Raw genomic sequence first — 7580 nt, forward strand, 5'->3', positions numbered from 1 at the left:
GCATGGCTGCCTAATATTGCCTAAGCTAGTACCATAATTCTAGTCCTCAAGAATCTTATCTCGCTTTGAATACTCCTCTAAAGAAAGGTCGCACGCCACTCAACAAGATTCTAAGACCATGGTTAACATCTTTTAAACAATGCTCACTTCATGATAATATTGCTCCCACTGGTCACAATATTCCTTCAGAAATATGCCTTTCATTTAAAAGAACCATTTTAGTTATTCAAATCTTATGAAATAAATCACAATTTATCCTTTCCATGAACCATGGTACTCCGGATAAAAAGGATTAAATAAAATATATACCCCATTTGAATAAATCAAATATTTAGGGTATAAAAATTAGGTCAAGACCACACATTGGGCCTTGCCTATTAATCGGGCCACCTAAAACCCTAATTAGGGTTTCGCCCTAAAAAAAAAACAACTAGCCGTCGCCGCCTTGTAGGGTTCCGCGCCCCCGCCGTCTTCATCGGGCTGCCCACCCGCCGCCGAGCACCGGCAGCCACCACCGCCAACCATGCCGCCGACAGCTGCTCTGCCGCCGGCCTGCCCAGCCGCCACCGACGCCGCCAGCCTGGAGCCGCCACTGCAGCGCCGCAGCTGCTGCTTCACAAAGCAGCCGCCACCGCCGCCGCTTGCCGCCGACCAGATCTGCGTGCGGCCGAGCCCGCTAGGGTTTCGGCCGCCGCCTAGGTCTCTCTCGCCGGTCTCGTTCTTCGTCTTGTTTGATCCATCGTATTACATTTCTTTGTATTCTAACTATTACATTTGTTTACAAAAGAAATATACAAGGGAAAAACAAAACCTAATCTACCACGGTCAACCCCCGTGGGTTTACAATAAAACGAAGAACAACAAGATTCAACAATCACGCAATATTGCAAGCATGAAAACAATCATCCATCACATTTTTCAAACATAGATCTACATAATTAAAACACATATGTAGAACATAACAATATAGATCTAGAATATACTATCATAGATCTACAATATTCTTGATCTAGAATATTCTCTCTTGGATCTAGAATAAAATTTCAAAGATCTAGAATATTCTCTCAGATTTAGAATATTCTTATAGATCTAGAATATTCTTTCTTGCAACTATATTAAAAATAGATCTAGAATATATTCTATAGATCTTGAAATATTCTTTTCGTAGATCAAGATATTCTTTACTGATCTAGAATAAAATTCATAGATCTAGAATATTCTAATGCAGATCTAGAATATTCACTTACGGATCTAAAATATTCTTCACGGATCCATAAACATTTGAAAAAACCAGATTAAATCCACACAATCAGAGCCTAAAAGCATGGCTCTGATACCAATTGTTGGGGATAATCGCAGCGGAAATTGCAAATTAAATAAATCCACAAAAGAATCTATTTAGGAGATTATGTGGACCGATTCAATTTCATGCTTGAACATGTAGAGACATATTATTGCGCAATTAGTCACATAATTTAGAATTAAATTATGACGTTGAATACTTACAATTATGATTCTCCAAAGAATCGAAGTGGCTCGCTACTTCTCCACGTGTAGATCTTGAAGCTTGATGTTGATTGCAAGACCAAAGATCTTCTAACCTATGACCCTTGACTCTATAGATCTAAATTCCTTGTGGGAGGAATCTCTTAGAAATTATAAGGATCTTGAAGGAGAAGACAAGAAAAACCAAGAACACACAAAGAGGAATTTCGAGTTCCTCTATTAGAGAGAGAGGGCCGAAAATTCCAAGTGTGGAGGCTAGGGTTTTGTGTTGTGTGTTTTGTCTCCTCTCCTTACATCCTTATTTATAGAGTTTATGATGGGCTAGGTTAGGGATCTATGGGGCTTGGATTGGGCCTCCCCAATTGGACCTTCTTTACTAATTAAATTATAACCCATAATTCAATATAAGGCCAATGGAATATTTCTTGTGCCACTATCGAAGAAATACTGACCGCCCATCCAATCCGTGATTACAAGCAATCCGGGTTAACCTCTTTAATATATTATTTCCCGTGTCTAAGACTTTCTATATCCATTAATTAATTTGTAGTCTGCTATAGACTTTAAATTAATTAATATCTTTTTATTTCCAAGAGTTTGTCTAGTACGAGATGTATATCAAAATATACTTTTCCTTTTCTATTTATTCTTGGATTAAATCCAAACCGGCCGGGTTTCCGAATAATAGAACTTCTCTCGAACACCTCTTGGGGATATAGTCAAACCACGCAGGCACACGATTCAATGTAATAATAAAACTGACACCATACTAGTTATTAATTACTACTACCCAAGATATCAGGAATATTGGGTTACGAAAAACCCGCACCTATTGATAAGTCAAAGCAGCGTATGATTAAATAACGTGTGTCCTATATTATTACAAAGATTAGGAAATATTAAATCTCCAAGACATCGTCTTACAGTAGATAGCAACAAAGACGTGTCTATACTTTAGATCCATTCAATGCTATACCACACCAGTGTCACTAGTCATTCTCAAGGTAAAGACGACTTTCGGATGGACACTGCAACCTTTCACGATAGGTAGCCAAAGCCTATCTAGGTTGTGAAAAAGTTTTACTTCTACAAGGTACCGGTTGGGCCACCTACTGTGATGACCTGTTCCACGACCCAACCTTCAATGTAGAAGACTTAGACTGATTTTACTTTCCGGCGCTTTAATTATATAATTTAATATATAATTAAATACGGTCAATGCCCATTAAAGTAAAATACTCAGTATGAAGAAAATATTTATTATTCTCATTAAATGAAGAATGTTTACAATATACAAGCAATTTATCAAATTCAAAATAAACTCGAAAAATGCTTTTTAGTATATATGTTCCAACACTGCATGCTCCGTATTTATAGGCGTTGAAGTGGGCCCAGCGAGGTATAGATAGTCTTTGTTTCCCTCAGCTATTGACTCCCTTCTTCTAGCCATTACTTTCCCTTCATCTGCTCACTTTCCTTCATTTCCTTCGTCTAGTCCATTTCCTCCGGCTTCTCCTGAATCTAGCGATTATGTCACACACCTGGCTTAAAAACTGTGTTAGACCCAGCAAAATATAGTGTTTTTCACCACTTAACCGATGCATGAAATTAGCCTTATCATAGTGCATAATCAATATCGTATGCTCAATACTAACATATATAGATTAAGAAATAGTATTTTATCAAGACCTAGTCTTTCAGTAGATAGCATAAAGACACGTCTTGCTGTTAGATCCGTTCAGTGCTATACCACACCAATGTCATCTTATTTCATTAAGGCTTAGAAATATGCGGACTGACATTGCAACCTTTCACGATAGGTAGCCAAATCCTATCTAGGTCGTGAAATTCTTCTTTTTCTTTTGCAAAGCATTGCATAGATCTGACCGTGTTACCTTAAAGTGGACGTCGAACACAACCGGTATACCAAACCTAACAGTAACACACACCACCAATCCAAGCTCTCAATTCCTCCTATTTCCTCTTAATTTTGGAGCTCAAGTTGAAAATCCACCTCCACTTAGCTTTGCAAATTAGTTGAAATTAGAGGTTAGACTCCTCCATAAACTCCTTAATCTTGTTTCTAAGCATAGTAGTGATGTTAATTGATTTGATTCTTGTTGTGGGAGTCGAAATTAGGGTTCTCGAGTTTGGGGATTTTGGTGCTTTGATGTTTTTGTGTAAATTGGCTATGGAATTATGCAATTGGAAGTATGCTATGATATTTAAGCATGAAAGTGATAAAAAAAAATAGCTAATTTGAGGATGATTTGTGACCATATGCCATTTCCAAGGGTTTTAAAGTTACCTTCTTGATGGTTTGATATTATATAATGTTGGGGTTGATCTTGTTGTGAAGTTTGATGTTGGTTATTGATGCTTAAGCAAGCTGGAAATTATCAAAAAGGATTGGGTGAAAGGGGTTTAGATATTGGTTGTTATTAAAAGGTTTAGAATTGAAGTTTTATCTTCAAGATGTTAAAGTTTTGAGTTTAATCTTAAATTAAATTTGATGTCCCATATTTTTAAAAATTAATTAAGTTTGTTTTATGGAGAAAAAAATGGAATTGTGAGGCTTATATTTTTGGGACAACCGGGTATAGCTTTCATTTTCTGAAACTATTGAATAGTATTATTAAATTACTTTGCTTCTTTTTGCTATAAATGAAGTTAGAAATCTTTTAACTTGCATGCATATTATATTTGGCTTATTTTGTGATAAAGGGAAGAGTATGGAAAGTGAAATAGATAGATATGATGATTAGACTTTATTTGGGTTTATTTATAAACTGTGTATGTGATTGTTTGAAAAATTAGGTGAACCGAGTGCAAGCACAAGCGATAAGGGAAAGGGGCACATCCATGGTTGATTAAACAAGTAATAGAGTTTTTGTCGACGTGTACAAGTAGTGTACGTGTGTTCTAGAATTTAATTTCTTTAACTTTGATAAATATTACTACTTGTTTGTGTGGATTGTATACTTCAAGGTAAAGTGACAGAAACGGTGATATTGAAAGAGGAGATACTAAAATTGTGGTTTGGTATTTCTTATGAGATGCAAGGTGATTTATATAGTTATATGTGTTGAATAATGTGAAAGTTGATATGAAATAGTTGTGTTAAGCCCCATTGCTTGAATGAATCACAGGGTATAGTTGGCATGCCATAGGACAGCAGTACTGCACACATGTTGATCATTCGTCTTCTGGATAACCGAAGCGATGGTCTATATGATATGTTGATAGTTGACATGTACCCTATATAGGTAATATATGACAGTTGCCTTACGATAGGCCATATGGGAGATTACAGTGTCCGCTACGGACGTACATGATAGACGCCCTCATCGGGGTACTTATAGTGTCCGTGTACCCGTGTCCATCACAAAACAAAACTTGGGGGCTGAATGTGATATCCGTTTTAGAAATAATATTTGGTGCTTTAAATTCTTTAAATAGTTATGCTTCTTACTGTATAATTATTTTGATTAAAGAAAGTGTCTGTTGTAAAGGTGTTGTTTAATTGCAAACGCTATGTGATTCGAACTTGTATATTGATGCCGGTATAGATCGATTATGTGTTGTACGACATTCCAGGTAATAAAGTGTTTACCTTGTGATAGTACATATTCATTGATTTGACAATCGTGTCAGTAAATGATGATATGTATTGTTTTATTGCTACTGTACGAAACTGTTAATGAATGTTGGGGTGATCGTTTTCTTCCAATGTATTGGAATGTAGCTTATACAATAGTGTTGTATGCTAAATGTTTGCAAAAAGGAAAAAAAAAGTTATACAGGTTAAATAAACAGGTTTTAGTTTATCGATCGCACCGAGATGTGACACCACTTGTTTGGTTAAAACTAACCGAGTAAGGGGTGTTACATAAAGTCTATCGAGAGTTTGGATGAAAATAGTTTGGATGAAAATAGTGTTGTATGCTAAATGTTTGCAAAAAGAAAAAAAAAGTTATACAAGTTAAATAAACAAGTTTTAGTTTATCGATCGTACCGAGATGTGACACCACTTATTTGGTTAAAACTAACCGAGTAAGGGGTGTTACATGTTTGGTATCAGAGCCCAGATTTAGTTGATTCTCAGGCTTTAGTTTAGTCTTTAATACGTATAGAAGCATGCCACATAGGTTTGAAATGTCTGTGACTTGACACTACTGCCATTTTAATAGGATCGAGATGTCAGGTGAAGAAGCCTCTAGTCCTTTACAGGTTTCTTCTGAGTCTTGAGTCTGAGTCTGAGGGGGTCCCTTTAGCCGACGTTGCTGCTCCTATGGCGGTTGCAATGCATCAGATTGCTAGGAATGTGTCACCAAGTCAATCTTCAATCGTTAAACAGATGCATGAATATCACGCGGAGGAATTCAGAGGTAGACTAGATGATAACCCAACCAAGGCTGAGTACTGGTTGGAACAGTTAGAGCGAATATTTGGCTGCATGACTTGTACACCAGATGAAAAGTTACAGGGTGCAACAAGACTTTTGAAAGAAGAGGCTCACAGGTGGTGGGCCAGTGTGACTCGTGCTACTCTCCCAGAAAGGTTAACGTGGGATTCTTTTTGAATAAATTTAGGGAGTGCTATGTTGGGGAGCAGTACTTAGAAGACCGACGACAAGAATTTCTACAGTTAGTTCAAGGTAGAAGGTCTGTTCAACAGTACGAGATTGAGTTCCGACGTCTTTCGCGATATGCACCAGAGATAAATTATTCAGATGCTGATATGTGTCGGAAGTTTAGAAGGGGTCTGAGGAGTATTATCCAGGCTGGACTAGTAGGATTGGAGACATCTGTGACATCTCTAATCCAAATTATGCCTTATTCTGCATATTCATATATTTTAATGTTATTTAGGTATTTATATTGTTATAAGAGTAAGTATTGAATAAGATGGTAGTTAATAAATTATGGGGGGCGTGCCTAGTCCGAACTATATATGTTGCCTTTATACCTATATATATGTGCATACACATAAGTTTTCACATAAGATGAAAACTGTTAAGTATGTAATATATGTAGTTAAGCTTCAAAATTAAAATAATATAATGTATTACATGGCTTTGTATATATATGTACGTATAAAATTGGTGATAGCCTCCCAATTCAAAAAGCTATATCTATATAAATAAAAAAATAGACAAATGAACTAAAAGGATTAAAATACATAGCTATGTGACTACCCATATTTGACAAGTATTGGTAGAAACACGTGTCTATCCAAATTATGAGTTGTCTACACATTTCCAATATAGAATACATTTCTATTTATTTTATAAAACTTAAAAAAAATTATAGTTACATTTGCCTGACAAAATCGCATAAATATATGTTACAACTAGTTCAATGAGTATAACATAAGAATGGAGAAATTGTCAAAAGAAGCGTACCAATGCTATTTATGTAATAGTACTAATTTATCAATAAAGAAGTTTTACACCGCCTTCATTTATATACAAATATACTACACAAGTTTAGTGGTAGGAAGGAGAAATAGAGAGGAAGTCAGAAGAAATACATAGACATATTATGGCCAAAATTATAGCGGAAGAAAATAAAAGGATCAAGGATGCAGCTAGTGGAATCAAGGGTTCAGTTAAACTACTTACTATGATCAGGTGTGTATAAATCATACTTTTAATTTTATATATTTTATGTGATTGATTGTTATGTGTTAAATTAGAGTGAATGTTTGAATTATATGATGTGAGCCTGAAATAGTTATGTGTTATTTGATATTGATGGTTTAATATGACGTGGATATGTTATTTGTGCAATGGATATGTTTATCTGTAGTATTGGAGCTAATTGATGGAATATATGGATATGTTTGATGTACGGTGTTGGAATTATTAGAATCATTGGATTAAAAAGGATCTGTGACAGTCATGCCCTGAGTCTGATATCAATGGCAATGGACCTACGGGTCATATACAATGGCAATGGACCTACGGGTCATATATACAATGGCAATGGACCTTCGGGTCATATATATGTATACAATGGCAATGGGACCTCCGGGTCATATTATACAATGGCAATGGACCTTCGGGTCATATA

This window comes from Salvia hispanica, chromosome 2, assembly GCF_023119035.1.
Source record: "Salvia hispanica cultivar TCC Black 2014 chromosome 2, UniMelb_Shisp_WGS_1.0, whole genome shotgun sequence".
Lineage (NCBI taxonomy): Eukaryota > Viridiplantae > Streptophyta > Magnoliopsida > Lamiales > Lamiaceae > Salvia > Salvia hispanica.